This window comes from Pristiophorus japonicus, chromosome 9 (genome assembly GCF_044704955.1).
Source record: "Pristiophorus japonicus isolate sPriJap1 chromosome 9, sPriJap1.hap1, whole genome shotgun sequence".
NCBI classification, from domain to species: Eukaryota; Metazoa; Chordata; class Chondrichthyes; family Pristiophoridae; genus Pristiophorus; species Pristiophorus japonicus.
The window spans coordinates 57,208,178-57,225,104 of record NC_091985.1 but is presented as its reverse complement, the minus strand read 5'-3'; the positions used below and the strand labels follow the sequence as shown (position 1 = coordinate 57,225,104).

At 45.8% G+C, this 16,927-nt stretch overlaps 1 protein-coding gene across 1 annotated transcript in view; it reads right to left on the bottom strand.

The window, feature by feature from the left end:
• thada (THADA armadillo repeat containing) overlaps positions 1 to 16,927 on the bottom strand; it is a 559,310-nt gene that overhangs the window by 194,381 nt on the left and 348,002 nt on the right. The window lies entirely within an intron of this gene.

The following is a 16,927-nucleotide window of genomic DNA, read 5'->3' as shown; positions in this document are numbered from 1 at the left end:
GTGGGGGTGATCATTGATTCCATTCATGCTGCTTCAAAGGATGCGTTTACAAGGGCTGTGGAACAATGGGACACCTCCAACATATGTGCAGGCGAGTTGCAAACCCTGCTAATCCTGCAAACCACCAGGTTGCAGAGGAGGAGAGATCCACGGTGGATCATGACAAACCAGAGCCTCAGACCGAGGAGGCAGAGGTATATGGAGTGCACACATAGTACCACAAAGTGTCCCCCCATAATGCTGAAGGTTGAATTAACTGGTCTCCCGGTGTCATGGAGCTGGACACGGGTGCAAGCCAGTCCATAATGAGTAAAAAGACTTTTAATAAGTTGTGGTGCAACAAGGTGTCAAGGCCAGTCCTGACTCCCATTTGTACCAAACTTAGAATGTAACAAGAGGTCTGAAGGCCAGCAAGTGGCGAGCTATGTCGCCGAGCTAAGGTGCCTTGCAGGACATTGCGAATTTGAAGGACACTTGGAGAATATGCTCAGGAACTTCTTTGTACGGGAATTGATTCTTGTAATTGGCAGTGCTACCGTAAAGGTCTCCTACAATGGAGCGGTGCACAATTTACCACTCTGGCTGGTACCGGGCGATGGCCCCACGCTGCTCGGCAGGAGCTGGCTGGGAAAGATACGCTGGAACTGGGACGACGTCCGAGCGCTATTGTCCATCGACGACACCTCATGTGCCCAGGTCCTAAGCAAGTTCCCCTCGTTGTTCGAACCAGGCATCGGGAAGTTCAAAAGAGCAGAAGTGCAGATCCATTTGATTCTGGGGACGCGACCCATCCATCAAAAGGCGACAGCGGTACCTTACGTGATGAGAGAGGGTGGAGATCGAGCTGGACAGGCTGCAACGAGAGGGCATCATTTCGCCGATCGAATTCAATGAGTGAGCCAGTCCGATTGTTCCAGTCCTCAAGGGAGATGGCACCGTCGGAATGTGTGATGATTGCAAAGTAACTATCAATCATTTCTCTCTGCAGGATCAATACCCGCTACCAAAGTCAGACGACCTATTTGCGACGCTGGCGGGAGGGAAAACATTCACGAAGCTGGACTTGACCTCGGCCTACATGACGCAGGAGCTGGAGGAAACTTCGAAAGGCCTCACCTGCATCAACACGCACAAAGGTCTTTTCGTTTACAACAGATGCCCATTTGGGATTCGATCGGCCGCGGTGATATTCCAGAGGAACATGGAAAGCTTGCTGAAGTTGGTCCCGCGCACTGTGGTCTTCCAGGACGACATCTTGGTTACAGGTCGGGACACTGTCGAGCACCTGCAGAACCTGGAAGAGGTTCTTAGTCGGTTTAATCATGTGGGGCTCAGGCTAAAATGCTCTCAGTGCATTTTCCTGGCACCTGAAGTAGAGTTCCTGGGGAGAAGAATCACAGTGGACGGCATCAGGCCCACCGATTCGAAGACAGAGGCAATCAAAAATGCACCAAGACCACAGAACGTGATGGAGCTGCGGTCGTTTCTAGGACTCCTGAACTATTTTGGTAACTTCTTACCACGTTTTAGCACATTTAGAATGCCTGCACTCTTTACTATGTAAAGGAGATGAATGGATGTGGGGTAAAAGCCATGAAAATGCCTTTGAGAAAGCTAGGAAGCTGTTATGTTCAAACAAATTGCTTGTGTTGTACGATCCATTTAAACATTTGGTACTAGCATGTGATGCGTCGTCGTACGGGGTCGGGTGTGTATTGCAACAAGCTAATGAATTTGGGAAATTGCAACCGGTTGCTTATGCATCCAGAAATCTGTCTAAGGCCGAGAGGGCCTGGAGTATGATCGAAAAACAAGCGTTCGAGTGTGTTTACGGGATAAAGAAAATGCATCAATATCTGTTCGGGCTCAAATTTGATTTGGAAACAGATCATAAGCTGCTTATATCCCTCTTTTCTGAAAATAAGGGGATAAATACGAATGCATCGGCCCGCATCCAGAGATGGGCGCTCACGTTGTCCGCAAACAACTACGCCATCCGCCAACAACTACGCCATCCGCCACAGGCCAGGCACAGAAAACTGTGCCGATGCTCTCAGTAGGCTGCCATTGCCCACCACCAGGGTGGAGATGTCACAGCCTGCAGATTTAGTTATGGTAATGGAAGCATTCGAGAGTGAGCAATAATCTGTTACCGCCCAACAGATTAGAACCTGGACGAGCCAGGACCCCTTATTGTCCTTAGTAAAAAACTGTGTGCTCCATGGTAGTTGGTCTAGTGTCCCGTTAGAGATACAGGAAGAAATAAAGCCGTACCAGCGGTGCAAAGATGAAATGTCTATACAGGCAGACTGCCTCCTATGGGGTAATCGAGTAGTTGTGCCAAAATAGGGCAGGGACACTTTCATCAGTGATCTCCACATACCCACCCAGGCATTGTAATGATGAAAGCGATAGCCAGATCTCACGTGTGGTGGCCCGGTATCGATGCAGACTTAGAGTCCTGTGTGCACAAATGGAATACATGTTCCCAGTTAAGCAATGCACCCAAGGAGGTGCCACTAAGTTTATGGTGTTGGCTCTCCAAAATCTGGTCTAGGGTTCATGTCGACTATGCAGCCCATTCTTGGGAAAAATGTTCTTAGTGGTTGTAGATACGTACTCCAAGTGGGCTGAATGTGTGATAATGTTGGCAAGCACGTCCGCTGCCACCATTGAAAGCCTATGGGCCATGTTTGCCACGCACGGCCTGCCTGATGTCCTTGTAAGTGACAATGGGCCTTGCTTTACCAGTGCTGAATTCAAGAAATTCATGATCCACAATGGGGTCAAGCATGTCACATCTACCCCATTTAAGCCAGCATCCAACAGTCAGGCAGAACGAGCAGTTCAAACAATCTAGCAGAGCTTGAAATGGGTAACTGAAGGCTCACTGTAGTCTCGCTTATCCTGAGTGCTGCTTAGTTACCGCACAAGACCCCACTCGCTCACTGGGGTCCCTCCCGCTGAACTGCTCATGAAAAGGGCACGTAAGACGAGGCTCTTGTTAGTCCACCCTGATGTACACGAACAGGTAGAGAGCAGGCGGCTTCAACAGAATACATATCATGATCGCGCAAATGTGTCTTGCGAAATTAAGTAAATGATCCTGTATTTATGTCGAACTATGAACAAGGTCCCAAGTGGATTGCTGGCACTGTTTTGGCCAAAGAGAGGAGCAGGATGTTTGTGGTCAAACTTGCAAATGGACTCACCTGCACAAAACATTGGGACCAAACCTTGGTGAGGCCACACCTGAAGCATTGTGTACAGTTTTGGTCTCCTAACCTGAGGAAGGACATTCTTGTTATTGAGGGAGTGCAGCGAAGGTTCACCAGACTGATTCCCGGGATGGCGGGACTGACCTATCAAGAAAGACTAAATCAACTGGGCTTGTATTCACTGGAGTTCAGAAGAATGAGAGGGGACCTTATAGAAACGTTTAAAATTCTGATGGGTTCAGACAGGTTAGATGCAGGAAGAATGTTCACAATGTTGGGGAAGTCCAGAACCAGGGGTCACAGCCTAAGGATAAGGGGTAAGCCATTTAGGACCGAGATGAGGAGAAACTTCTTCACCCAGAGAGTGGTGAACCTGTGGAATTCTCTACCACAGAAAGTTGTTGAGGCCAATTCACTAAATATATTCAAAAAGGAGTTAGATGTAGTCCTTACTACTAAGGGGATCAAGGGGTATGGTGAGAAAGCAGGAATGGGGGACTGAAGTTGCATGTTCAGCCATGAACTCATTGAATGGCGGTGCAGGCTAGAAGGGCCGAATGGCCGACTCCTGCACCTATTTTCTATGTTTCTATGTTTTAAACTCAGATTTACGGACTATCCAGAACAACCCACAATAGACTCTACCTTTTTCGACCCTCCAACACATACACAAGTGGCAACCGACCCAGCGGTTGACCACGAAGCAGAACCCATCACCTGCAGCAGCACAGCAAGACTCACCACCCCCAGCAGTCCAGCAAGGCCAGCTGCGCAGAAGCCCTGCGAAGGCCCAACAAACAACTCACCATCACCAGCATTTGCACCGAGACGATCAACCAGGGAAAGGAAGGCCCCAGATTGACTCACATTGTAAACAGTTACACTATTGACTTTGGGGGGGCAGGAAGTGTTATGTACGTAAACCTGTAATTACCATGTCTAACCACCAGAGGCTTATCCCCTGGAGTTCCAAGGTAACAGTAATGGAACAAGTTAAGAAACAAAAGAAGAGTCTAGATGGGGTGTGAATGGCAGAATCATCACCAGCTGTCATGGGAAAGACAAAAAAAATAGGGCGGGGTTTGTAAAAAAAAAAACAAAGTGACTATTTTTACTCACGCTTTTCTGTCCTTTCTGCGCCTGTGTCCTCTGGACTCCGCCCCCCGCCGGCAGTGGGGCCCCGCAATTGTCCGCCCACGTTGCTTCTCTGAGCCTGCGGCGACGGCAGCGGGGAGAGAGAGCCGGCGGGGGTGGAGTGGGGAAGAGAGCGAGTGAGCGACCATGGAAGGCTGGGGTGGGGGGGGTGAAGAGAGCGAGAGCCAGAGAGCTTGGAAGGGGCGGGGCGGAGGGAGAGAGAGAGAGAGAGAGAGAGACAAGGGGGGGGTGGGGGCAGAGAGAGCCTGGAGTGGGGATAAGAGAGAGTGGGGGGGGGGGGGGTGGGGGGGTGAGAGAGAGAGCCTGGGATGATAGGGATATGAGGAGAAAGAGAGAGACGGGGGTGCGGGAAGCAGCACTTGCGCTGGGGTAAGGGACTTCGGCTGGTGGCTTTTGCTGGGTTGGTCGCAATCTGTCCTCTGGCTTCTGAAGTCAGAATGGGTCAAATTACAACTTGCAAAGTCAGTCAGAACTTCGGCTGGGCGGTTCCAGTTACACATTCCAGAGAATCTTCAGGGTGTGGTTTATCCTCCAAGTGGACCAAACAGCAATAGGTCATGTGATAATCAGAGACACGGTGACCATTTTGTTAGTACAAATAAGCACATTAAAAAAAGGAAAGGAGAAAAATATGGGCAAAGGTTATGGTCTGAAATTGTTCAACTTGTTGAGTGCCTAAACGAAAGATGAGGTGCTGTTCCTCGAGCTTGCGTTAAGCTTCATTGGAACAGGGTAGGATGGAGAGGTCAGAGTGGGATTGAAGCGGAGAATTAAAGTGACAGCTGACTGGAAGTTCAGGGTCATGCTTACGGACTAAACAAAGGTATTCTGCAAAGCGGTCACCCAAACTGGTTTGGTCTCCCCAGTGCAGAGGAGACTACATTGTGAGCAGCGAATACAGTGCCAGTCAGAGTAGGAATCGCAGGATAGCTCAGACGAATACGTGGCTTGAGGAGTGGTGCAGAAGGGAGGGATTCCAATTCCTGGGGCATTGGAACCGGTTCTGGGGGAGATGGGACCAGTACAAACCGGACGGTCTGCACCTGGGCAGGACCGGAACCAATGTCCTAGGGGGAGTGTTTGCTAATGCTGTTGGGGAGGAGTTAAACTAATATGGCAGGGGGATGGGAACCTATGCAGGGAGACAGAGGGAAGTAGAATGGGGGCAGAAGCAAAAGATAGAAAGAAGAAAAGTAAAAGTGGAGGGCAGAGAAACCCAAGGCAAAAAGCAAAAAGGGCCACATTACACCAAAATCCTAAAGGGGAAAAGGGTGTTAAAAAGACAAGCCTGAAGGCTCTGTGTCTCAACGCAAGGAGCATTCGGAATAAGGTGGACGAATTAACTGCGCAGATAGCAGTTAACGGATATGATGTAATTGGCATCACGGAGATATGGCTCCAGGGTGACCAAGGCTGGGAACTCAACATCAAGGGGTATTCAACATTTAGGAAGGATAGACAGAAAGGAAAAGGAGGTGGGGTGGCGTTGCTAGTTAAAGAGGAAATTAATGCAACAGTAAGGAAGGACATTAGCTTGGATGATGTGGAATCGGTATGGGTGGAGCTACGGAATACCAAAGGGCAGAAAACGCTAGTAGGAGTTGTGTACAGACCACCAAACAGTAGTAGTGAGGATGGGGACAGCATCAAACAAGAAATTAGGGTTGCGTGCAACAAAGGTACAGCAGTTATCATGGGTGACTTTAATCTACATATTGACTGGGCTAACCAAACTGGTAGCAATGCAGTGGAGGAGGATTTCCTGGAGTGTATTAGGGATGGTTTTCTTGACCAATATGTCGAGGAACCAACTAGAAGGCTGGCCATCCTAGACTGGGTCTTGTGTAATGAGAAACGACTAATTAACAATCTTGTTGTGTGAGGCCCCTTAGGGAAGAGTGACCATAATATGGTAGAATTCTTTATTAAGATGGAGAGTGACACAGTTAATTCAGAGACTAGGGTCCTGAATTTTGGGAAAGGTAACTTCGATGGTATGAGACGTGACTTGGCTAGAATAGACTGGCGAGTGATACTTAAAGGGTTGACGGTGGATAGGCAATGGCAAACATTTAAAGATCACATGGATGAACTTCAACAATTGTACATCCCTGTCTGGAGTAAAAACAAAAACGGGGAAGATGGCTCAACCGTGGTTAACAAGGGAAATTAAGGATAGTGTTAAATCCAAGGAAGAGGTATATAAATTGGCCAGAAAAAGCAGCAAACCTGAGGACCGGGAGAATTTTGTAATACAGCAGAGGAGGACAAAGGGTTTAGTTAAGAGGGGGGAAATAGAGTACGAGAAGAAGCTTGCAGGGAACATAAAAACTGACTGCAAAAGCTTCTATAGATAGGTGAAAAGAAAAAGATTAATGAAAACAAAAGTCAGATTCAGGTGAATTTATAATGAGGAACAAAGAAACGGCAGACCAGTTGAACAAATACTTTGGTTCTGTTTTCACGAAGGTAGACACAAATAACCTTCCGAAAATACCAGGGGACCGAGGGGTCTAGTGAAAAGGAGGAACTGAAGGATATCCTTATAAAGCGGGAAATTGTGTTCGGGAAATTGAAGGCCGATAAATCCCCAGGGCCTGATAGTCTGCATCCCAGAGTATTAAGGAAGTGGTCACAAAAATAGTGGATGCATTGGTGATCATTTTCCAACAGTCTATCGATTGTGGATCAGTTCTTATGGACTGGAGGGTAGCTAATGTAACGACACTTTTTAAAAAAGGGAGAGGGAAAACGGTTAATTATAGACCGGTTAGCCTGACATCAGTAGTGGGGAAAATGTTGGAATCAATTATTAAAGATGAAACAGGAACGCATTTGGAAAGCAGTGACCGGATCGGTCCAAGTCAGCATAGATTTATGAAGGGGAAATCATGCTTGACAAATCTTCTGGAATTTTTTGAGGATGTAACTAGTAGAGTGGACAAGGGAAAACCAGTGGATGTGGTGTATTTGGACTTTCAAAAGGCTTTTGACAAGGTCCCACACGAGATTGGTGTGCAAAATCAAAGCACATGACATTGGGGGTAATGTACTGACGTGGATAGAGAACTGGTTGGCAGACAGGAAGCAGAGAGTCGGGATAAACGGGTCCTTTTCAGAATGGCAGGCAGTGACTAGTGGAGAACCACAGGGCTCAGTGCTGGGACCCCAGCTCTTTACAATATACATTAATGATTTAGATGAAGGAATTGAGTGTAATATCTCCAAGTTTGCAGATGACACTAAACTGGGTGGCGGTGTGAGCTGTGAGGAGGACGCTAAAAGGCTGCAGGGTGACTTGGACAGGTTAGGTGAGTGGGCAAATGAATGGCAGATGCAGTATAATGTGGATAAATGCAAGGTTATCCACTTTGTGGGCAAAAACACGAAGGCAGAATATTATCTGAATGGCGGCAGATTAGGAAAGGGGGAGGTGCAACGAGACCTGGGTGTCATGGTTCATTAGTCATTGAAAGTTAGCATGCAGGTACAGCAGGCGGTGAAGAAGGCAAATGGCATGTTGGCCTTCATAGCTAGGGGTTTTGAGTATAGAAGCAGAGTTGTCTTACTGCAGTTGTTCAGGGCCTTGGTGAGGCCTCACCTGGAATATTGTGTTCAGTTTTGGTCTCCTAATCTGAGGAAGGACGTTCTTGCTATTGAGGGAGTGCAGCGAAGGTTCACCAGACTGATTCCCGGGATGGCGGGAGTGACATATGAGGAGAGACTGGATCAACTGAGCCTTTATACACTGGAGTTTAGAAGGATGAGAGGGGATCTCGTAGAAACTTAAAAGATTCTGACGGGACTGGACAGGTTAGATGCGGGAAGAATGTTTCCTATGATGGGGAAGTCCAGAACCAGGATAAGGGGTAGGCCATTTAGGACTGAGATGAGGAGAAACTTCTTCACTCAGAGAGTTGTTAACCTGTGGAATTCTCTACCGCAGAGAGTTGTTGATGCCAGTTCATTGGATATATTCAAGAGGGAGTTAGATATGGCCCTTACGGTTAAAGGGATCAAGGGGTATGGAGAGAAAGCAGGAAAGGGGTACTGAGGGAATGTTCAGCCATAATCCTATTGAATGGTGGTGCAAGCTCGAAGGGCCGAATGGCCTACTTCTGCACCTATTTTCTATGTTTCTAGTATACTTACTTGAAAGAAGTACAAAGTAAATCGCTGTTTCACCTGGAAGGAGTATTTGGGGCCTGGACAGTGGGAAGGAAGGAAGTAAAAGGGCAGATGTTGTATCTCCTGCGCTTGTATAGGAAGGTGCTGTGAGATGGGGAGGGGGGTGCTGGGGGTGATTGCAGAGTGGACCAAGGTGTCGCGGAGGGAGCGGTCCCTTCAGAATGCTGAGAGGGGAGGGGAGGGTAAGATGTGATTGGTGGTGGGATCACATTGGAGGTGGCGGAAAAGGCCGAGGATGATACGTTGAATGTGGAGGCTGGTGTTGTGAAAGGTGAAGACAAGGTGAACACTATCGTGGTTCTGGGAGGGAAGGGAAGGGATGAGAGCAGAAGTGCGAGAAATAGAACGGACACGGTCGAGGGCCATGTTAACATTGTGGAGGGGAATCCTCGGTTGAGAAAAAAGGAAGACATATCGGAAGCACTAGTATGCAAGGTGGCGTTGTCAGAACAGATGCGACGGAGACGGAGAAACTGGGAGAATGGAATGGAATCCTTACAGGATGCAGGCTGGGAGAAAGTGTAGTCCAGGTAGCTGTGGGAGTCAGTGGATACCGGTTGAAAGCCTATCCCCAGAAATGGTGGGACTATGGGCCCAAGTTTCCACATGATTTGCGCCTGATTTTTAGGAGCAACTGGTGGAGAACGGACTATCTTAGAAATCGCAATTCTCCACATTTTTTTTTCTGCAGTTCTAGTCAGGTAGAACAGTTCTACTTTGGAACAGAATTTTTTCTTCAAAAGGGGGCGTGTCCGGCCACTGACGCCTGATTTGAAAGTTTCTACAGTGAAAACGTACTCCAAACTAAAGTAGAATGGAGCAAGTGAAGATGTTTGTAGAACTGAAAAAACCTGTTCTACACATTAAAAAATCAGGCGCAGGTTACAAATTAGGCGTCCAGAACGAGGTGAGGGGCGGGGGGGGGGGGAAGGGAAGTCATTAAATTCTATAATAAATCCTTATTTATACTTATACAAATAAATCCAACCTGAATAAACATTTATAAGCAAAGAAAAGATTAAATAAACCATCTTCCTACCTGTGTGAAAGTGCTTCAGGCAGGCCTTTCGGGACCGGAGGCTGCCGGCCCGTCCCCAGCACCAGATTTACAGGTAGGTGGCGTTGGGTCGGGTCGCGGGGGGGGGGGGGGGGGGGGGGGGAGGGGAGGAAGGAAGGAAGGAAGGAAGGAAGGAAGGAAGGAAGGAAGGAAGGAAGGAAGGAAGGGAGAGAGAGAGAGAGAGAGAGAGTCCGGAGGCAGGGGGGGGCGGGGAGCGGGTGTCGGATCTGGTCCGGAGGCAGGGCGGGGGCGGGGAGCGGGTGTCGGGTCTGGTCCGGAGGCAGGGCGGGGGCGGGGAGCGAGTGTCGGGTCTGGTCATGGGGGGGGGGGGGGCGGCGGGGAGCGGGTGTCGGGTTTGGTCGGGGGCGGGGAGCAGGAGCTGGCTGTGGGAGGAGCCTTATTCACGCAGCCCCAGTGAGGCCATTGGGCCAGGGCTCGGGGCTGTGTGCTTCGGGCCCCTCCCACACAGTTCGGCGCCTGGAGCTACTGCACTTGCGTGCCCACTGTAGCGCGCATGTGCAGAGGTCCCGGCACTGTTTTCAGCGCAGGGACCTGGCTCCGCCCCCCCACAGCTCGTGCTGGCTGCGCCGAGGGCCAGAGGACCTGCAGGTAGGTGGAGAATACCGAGGATTTTTTTAGGCGCACTTTGTGGCGTGAAAAACGGGCGTCCCGGTCGGGACTGCGCCGTTCTAGGCGCGTGTGGAAACTTGGGCCCTATATGTTGTGAGTTGTAATAGGTGGGAATGTAAGTTCTGAGGAGGATGCACAGAGGCTTCAAGGGGATATAAACAGGCTAAGTGAGTGGGCAAGAACATGGCAAATGGAATATAATGTGGAGAAATATGAAGTTATCTACTATGGTCGGAAAAATAGAAAAGCGGAGTATTTTTTAAATTGAGAAATTGGGAAATGTTGGGTGTTCAGAGGGACCTGCGTGTCCTGTACACAAATCACTGAAAGTTAACATGCAGATACAGCAAGCAATTAAGAATGCAAATGGTATGTTGGCCTTTATTACAAGAGGATTTAAGTACAAGAGTCAGGACATGTTACTGCAATTGTATAGGGCCCTGGTGAGACCACACCTGGAGTATTGTGCACAGTTTTTGTCTCCTTACCTAAGGAAGGATAGACTTGCCATAGAGGGAATGTAACGAAGGTTCACCAGACTGATTACTGGGATGAGGGAATTGTCCTATGAGGAGAGATCGAGTAGACGAGGCCTATATTCTCTAGAGTTTAGAAGAATGAGAGGTGATCTCAGTGAAACATACACAATTCTTATAGGGCTTGACAGGGTAGATGCAGGGAGGATGTTTCCCCTGGCTGGGGAGTTTAGAACAGGGGTCATGGTCTCAGAATAAGTGGTCGGCCATTTAGGACTGAGATGAGGAGAGACTTCTTCACTCAGAGTTGTGAATCTTTCGAATTCTCTATCCCGGACGGCTATAGAAGCTCAGTTGTTGAGCATATTCAAGACAGAGATCGATAGATTTTTTGATATTAATGGATATGGGGATAGTGCAGGCAAGTGGAGTTGAGGTAGATCAGCCATGATCTCATTGAATGGCGGAGCAGGCTCGAGGGGCCAAATGGCCTGCTCCTATTTCTTATGTTCTTAAGAGTATAAGAGTAAAGAAGTAATGATAAATTTGTGGAAAACAGTCATTAGGTCACAGCTTGAAACTGTGTGCAGTTTTGGACACGCTGTTATAGAAAGGATATTGAAGACATAGACAGTGTACAGCGTACATTCACCTGGATGATGTCAGGGATAGTAGACTATAATCATCAGGAAAAGTCTGAGATACTCGGAAAATTTCTAATGCAGCAGAGAAGGCTCAATAGAGATGTAATAGAGGTTTTTGAAAAATTATGAAGGCTTTGATTGAATAAAAAAGGAAAAACTAGATACTCTGGTAAGTGATGAGAAAGAAAGACTTGTATTTATATAGCGCCTTTCATGACCACTGGACGTTTCAAAGCGCTTTACAGCCAATGAAGCACCTTTAATTTAAGTTTATCATCAGTAGTGAGGAGAGAGATTTGGAGAAATTTCTTTACACAGTGGGTTGTTGGAGCATGGAATGCTTTGCCGCAGGGAATGGTTATAGGAGAGACAAATGCATCTTTTAAGAGAAATGTGGACACACATTTGAAGCACAGGAAGATATAAGGATATGGGGAGAGAATGGGTGGGAGTATTAATTTTGGTTTGCTCTATTAAAGAGCCAGCACAGACTTGGTGGGAAAAATTGGCCTCTTTCTATGCTGTTAACTTCTGGGGTTCTAAGACAACAGTCTTCTGGGGCCAAGGATTTGGAGACGCACAAAGTATTGCCCAGGGATGCATAAATATTCTGGAACTATGTTTAATTATCCTTAAAATCAGAGAATATTAATGTAGAATATTACTTCAGGTTATTAAACAGGAAGGTTAGTGTCCACAAAAAGAATAGAATGTATATGGTCCATGAAAGGAATGAGCTGAAAAGGCCTTTGGTCATTCTGTTCTTCTGTTTCCAAAACAATACTTTCTCTTCCCATTTACAGCATTGCCAGATTGAGTCTCCATACAAAAGCTGTGGAGAAATTACATTTTGCCTGCTCCTCTAATTACATTTGCCAACACTAGCATATCCAGAGACCATGTTATACGGCTCCAGACTAGAACCTAAATATTACAGTCACTGAACTGAGAGTTGGGTATTAAATTTGTAAAAAAAAATGTTGCAGCATTGGACTGGGTTTCGTTTATCTGGGCCAAAAATACTTGTCCAGCCAGATATTTTCTCTCTAACTGTGCATTTGATCCAGTGAAAGGGCAAGAATATATTTTTCAAATTTTTTTTGCAGTATGAGCTTGCACTGCGCACTGTGTAAGTTTCCCTCCATTCAAGTAAATTATTTGCAATAGATTTATAAACATAAAGCATAGCTTGTCTCATCTGCATATGTCTAAATCCCAAGCTCTCACAGAAACTGAAAGACACTGGACTTATTTTCTGATAAGATACAAATGGCCAGCACAGAACACTTGTATATCCCAGGGCAAAGTGGCCTTTGATAACATGAATTCATGCTTCCAAAAATAATACACAAAGGAGCCAAAGGCTACAAGTGATAGTCGACAGATGTTTCCTTCAGTTTTCCAGCAAATTACTTGCACTGAATTTAAGCTGAATCCTGCACAGTTGCTAAAATGGCACCAGGGTCACACTTTGAACTTTCTGGCGCACACGACTCCACTAAACGTAGTTTTACTTTCATTCAGAATGAGAACAGGCTTTGATCTATAATTGGAAGTTTAAAAGTCTCAGGTTGACTTTTTTTAAATACAGTGCCATATTAGAATATATCTTGTGTAGTATACCTGCAATCCTTGCAACTGGATCCAAAATATGATTGTTTTTTCTTTTAATTTTTTTGCGATTTGTCTTGTGGTGGCATGTGGAATGTTTTGGGAATGTTTTTGTGGATTTTGTTTTAGGTTTCCCCAACCCCCAGGAATCTCTTGGAGCATTCCCGGCCCAGCTCTTTAGCTCGGGAGTTTCCCATCCTAATGCCCAAGAGAGGTGTACAACGCCTCCCTTAGCACTGCGCCGTCTGACTCTGACAAGGAACTGCAAGGAGTGACATCAATCATCAATAAGAGTACAACAGATCACAAGCCAGATTAATCAGAGAAGTGCTGAGTGGACAATCCTTCTCGGCCTCCTCCTGTGGTCCACAGCATCACGGATGCCACTCTTCAGTCAATTCAATTCACTTCATGTGATATGAAGAAATGGCTGAGTGCACTGGACACAGCATAGGCAGAACTACCTGTGACTCTAGTCAAGCTGTTCTAGTACAGCTACTGGCATCTATCCGACAATGTGGAAAATCAAAATTTTCTGAGGGGTCATGTCCCAACCAAGCCCTCCCACCAATGTTCACGTTAAACTGCGCGGCCGCGCAGCGGTCTGAAGGTCCCGTGCAGTCGGCTTACCAGCTTTTAAATGGAAAAACCACGCATATACAGAAATTTGAATGGGCGGCTCAGCCCGTAAAAGGGGCCATGCATCCCCCAAAAATTAGAGGGAAAATTGCCTCTATCACTCACATCCCTTTAGTAAATTATAAATTCATCACTGGTATAAGCTGTGCTATACTGTAGGTTTTCCTCCTGCAATGAAAGTTATAAGTTGGATGCATCTGCAGCTTAACTTATGACGTGTGGCCTGCTGCACTTTCAGTCTAACTCCTTGTCCTTATGTTGCATTCAGGGCTGTTTTTGAGGTGTTAGCCCTTTGTGCTGGCTTGCTAAGTTCATATGCAAAAGGTTAGACAACTTAGTATTAATTTGTGAGAGACTATTCTACATATCTATGACATTGTATGGAGTACCTTTCCATCATATCCTTAATCATATTATCAGAAGCCTCCTAGATTTATACCTATGTCTTCTAATTCTGAGAGAATTGTTAAAATTACAGGAACTGTTTATCCATATTTTTCAGATTGTTAAAGATCTGAATCATATTCAGCAAATTCTTTTATTTACACCAACAAGCTCACTTCAGCTATCCTAACATCAAAAGCATGTTCAGGTCGCAGTATCACGGGCACATACCCAGCAATGGACTAACAGTTCAACTGAAAACACTGCCCACTATACAGCAAATAGGGTCACACCACAAAAGAAAAACTAATGTATAGAAGAAAGGGACTCAAATCAAAAAGTACATAGCTCAAACAGTAAAAGATAGCAACATCGATATGGCAAAAATACATATGCTGAGGAAAATCAGTTAAATGCGCCTCTGTAAATATGTGCTGCTTGCTATTAAGGACAAAAACAAACAAGAACTATAATTCCAGTTCAGGCTAAATGTGGATTTGTTTTCAACAATTAAATTCCAATTGCCTCACCGAAAAGCCAGTTTTAATTTTTTTCTTCAAATTTACTACTCATTCTTGATTAGGTTTTCCTCAGGAATGTTATTGTATTAGGATTTTTATGTAGATGGATTAAAAAATGTGTGATTGTCTCCTTAACGTCTTCAACACTTCTTACATTTAAAGATAATTGCCTGTCTCCCTGCCTCAGCTCATCTGCTGCTGAAACTGTCATCCATGCAATTTTTAGCTCGAGACTTTACTATTACAATGTTCTCCTGGCCGCCCTCCCACCTTGCACCTTCTATAAATTTGAGCTCATCCAAAAGTATGCGACCATGTCCTAACTTGCACCGTTCACTCATCATCACTGTGCTCGCTGACCTACATTGGCTCCTAGTCTGGCAACACCTTGATTTTAAAATACACATCCTTGTCTTCAAATTCCTCCATGGCCTCACCCCTTCCTATCTTGGTAACCTCCTCCAGCCCCGAGATATCTGCACTCCTCCAATTCTGGCTTCTTCGGCATCCTCAATTTTCTCTGCTCCACCATTTGCAGCTGCGTAGGCCCCAAGCTCTGGAATTCCCTCTCAAAACCTCTCCGCCTCTCTCCCCCTTTAAGATGCTCCTTAAAACCTAGCTCTTTCCTGAACTAATATCTCCTTACGTGGCTCAGTGTCAAATTTGTTTAGTAACGCTCCGGTGAAGTGCCTTGGGACGTCTACTACATTAAAGGCGCCATATAAATAAAAGTTGTTGTTATTGGTATACAATTAAAAAAATGAGACTTCAAGATCCTTAAAATGGCTTCAAGAATTATAACTAGATTGGCAGAGGCAGATCACTTGGTTATTTTAATAGTGAAATATTATCCAGGCAGCTTTACCAAGAACTTCACAAGACTCAAGATAAGAACATAAGAAATAGGAATAGGAGTAGGCCATACGGCCCCTTGAGCCTGCTCCGCCATTCAATAAGATCATGGCTGATCCGATCATGGACTCAGCTCCATTTCCCTTATCGTTTAAGAAACTGTCTATTTCTGTCTTAATATTATTCAATGTCCCAGCTTCCACAGCTCTCTGAGGCAGCGAATTCCACAGATATACAACCCTCTGCGAGAAGAAATTTCTCATCTCAGTTTTAAATGGGTGACCTCTTATTCTAAGATCATGCCCCCTAGTTCTAGTCTTACACATCAGTGGAAACATCCTCTCTGCATCCACCTTGTCAAGCCCCCTCATAATCTTATACGTTTCGATAAGATCACCTCTCATTCTTCTGAATTCCAATGATAGAGGCCCAACCTACTCAACCTTGCCTCATATAAGTCAACCCCCTCATTTCCGGAATCAACCTAGTGAACCTTCTCTGAACTGCCTCCAAAGCAAGTATATCCTTTCGTAAATATGGAAACCAAAACTGCACACAGTATTACAGCTGTTGCCTCACCAATACCTTCTATAGCTGTAGCAAGACTTCCCTGCTTTTATACTCCATCCCCTTTGCAATAAAGGCCAAGATTCTATTGGCCTTCCTGATCACTTGCTGCACCTGCATACTATCCTTTTGTGTTTCATGCACAAGTACCCCCAGGTCCCGCTGTACTGCAGCACTTTGCAATCTTTCTCCATTTAAAATAATAACTTGCTCTTGGATTTTTTTCTGCCAAAGTGCATGACCTCACACTTTCCAATATTATACTCCATCTGCCAAATTTTTGCCCATTCACTTAGCCTGTCTATGTCCTTTTGCAGATTTTTTGTGTCCTCCTCACACATTGCTTTTCCTCCCATCTTTGTATCGTCAGCAAACTTGGCTACGTTACAATCTATATTAACAACTTGGAAGAAGGGACTGAGTGTAAGTAGTTGGGGTCCCAGCACTGATCCCTGCGGCACCCCACTAGTTACTGGTTGCCAACCAGAGAATGAACCATTTATCCTGACTCTCTGTTTTCTGTTAGTTAGCCAATCCTCAATCCATGGTAATATATTACCCCCAACTCCGTGAACTTTTATCTTGTGCAGTAACCTTTTACGTGGCACCTTGTCAAATGCCTTCTGGAAGTCCAAGTACACTGGTTCCCCTTTATCCACCCTGTTCGTTACATTCTCAAAGAATTCCAGCAAATTTGTCAAACATGACTTCCCCTTCATAAATCCATGCTGACTCTGCCTGACCGAATTTTGCTTTTCCAAATCTCCTGTTACTGCTTCTTTAATAATGGACTCCAACATTTTCCCAACCACAGATCTAAAGAAACTGCTTTCCATTTTGGGTGTGATCTGTGACAACTAGCATAAAAGCCATGAAAGGAAAAAGAAATGGTACCATTAAATCTGCCAACACTTGGGTTGGTGTAGAAGAATTTATAAAAATACACAAGCAAACATCTTTAAATTTTGACAGGAAAATCTAAATA